Source organism: Arachis ipaensis, chromosome B05, assembly GCF_000816755.2.
Source record: "Arachis ipaensis cultivar K30076 chromosome B05, Araip1.1, whole genome shotgun sequence".
NCBI classification, from domain to species: domain Eukaryota; kingdom Viridiplantae; phylum Streptophyta; class Magnoliopsida; order Fabales; family Fabaceae; genus Arachis; species Arachis ipaensis.
The window spans coordinates 103,501,086-103,502,735 of NC_029789.2; the positions used below are offsets into that span (position 1 = coordinate 103,501,086).

The following is a 1,650-nucleotide window of genomic DNA, read 5'->3' on the forward strand; positions in this document are numbered from 1 at the left end:
GATGTATGTTTTTTTCCCACTTTTAAGTCGTCGTATTCTATTTTTTGCATATTTTTTTACCATACTGAAGCTTCAACTTAGTGGATAGTGCTGATTCGCTGGCACTTTAATGGGTTTAGTAGAACATTATTTGTACTTGACAATTTGTTCAATAGACCATCTAATGAAATGAAATGGATTAAGATAGCTTTGAAAGAGAGGATAGCTTTGCTGATGAGTTGCACATAGTGAGCGTTTGTGACTGGCAAAGTAAAGTGCTAAATATGCATTTGGGTTAATGAATTTATATGGATATTATAATATTATGGAAGTATTCTTACTTTAGATTTGATGATACTTTATTTATGTATCTATTTTTATCTAAATCATGCCATGGTTTCTCACAATCAAGAATATCAACAATTTCTCAATACCATCAGTGTTCCCTAATTCCTATCAATGATGGAACCAACGAACGAAGAATTTATGTAAGTTCACATGTTTCTAGTAATTTAGATTTTAACATTTTAACTTAACTAATTTCCTCTTCTCTGCGCTTTCTGTGCCAAGCTATATTTTCATATTTTATTAATATTAGTTGCTTTCAATTCAATCATCTCTAGAGATTAGTTTATTTAGTCATCGATCAAACTAAATCAGCAAGAAAACATGAAGAAAGCTCCACCATACATTTCCTTCTTCCTATTACTCTTATCTGCCTTTTGCTTTTACTCTTCGGCTTTTGGACAGGCTTTGTCACAAGATGAAGGTAATTAAGCCCATAAATTCTTGCTAAGTAATGTTAAAGAAGCAGTTTTTTCAGTTAATATTAATTAATTTTTTTAAATTATTTTACCATATATTTAGTAGCAATACATCAAAAGTAGAAGTGTTCTGACTTGGCAATGCCCATTTGTTTTTGATGATTCCAGAATGAAGAGGGTCCTAAAGAAGATCCACGTTTGGAACTCTTGAGGAAGGAATGGTTTGAAGACAAGGAGTGTCTTGATATTTAATACTTTATTTCTATTTAATACTTTATTTAGAAATAAAAAATATTATATTGAATACTTTATTTGTATTGGAGTTATTATTTTTTATTTTCAATACTAAAAAATTATATATTATGTGTAATACTTTATTTATGAATTACGTAATATTTTGTTTTTGGGTTATGATTTCTTGTTATTGTGAACTTTTAAACAAAAAAATTATGTTTAACATGGTAAAAACGATGGTTAAAACTATTTTTTTAAACGATAAAATATCACTTTTAGTCGGTAAAAACGGCGGCTTGTAACTGCCATTTTAAAAGTAAAATGCCATTTTAACTCGGTAAAAACGGCGGTTTTAAACGCCGTTTTAACCAATAAAAATGCTACTGTTAGGGTGAAAATGGCGGTTCAAAATGCCGTATTAACCAACTAAAAATTCCGTTTTAATCCGGTAAAAACGGCAGTTTCAAATGCCATTTTAACCAACAAAAAATGCCACTCAGTCAAGGTAAAAATGGCGGTTCAAACTGCCGTTTTAACCAACAAAAAATGCTGTTTTATCCTGGAAATAATGGCGGTTTGAACCGCCGTTTTAACCAACCAAAAAACCGCCATTTTATTTGGAAATAATGGCGGTTTGAACCGCCGTTTTAACCTATCAAAAAACCGCCGTTTT

The 1,650-nt window shown here is 30.6% G+C and overlaps 1 long non-coding RNA gene across 1 annotated transcript; it reads left to right on the top strand.

Moving 5' to 3' along the window:
* LOC110262944 lies at positions 359 to 1,109 on the top strand. Its single transcript, XR_002347956.1, has 2 exons — positions 359 to 467; positions 919 to 1,109. It is a non-coding gene; the product is annotated as an uncharacterized LOC110262944 (long non-coding RNA).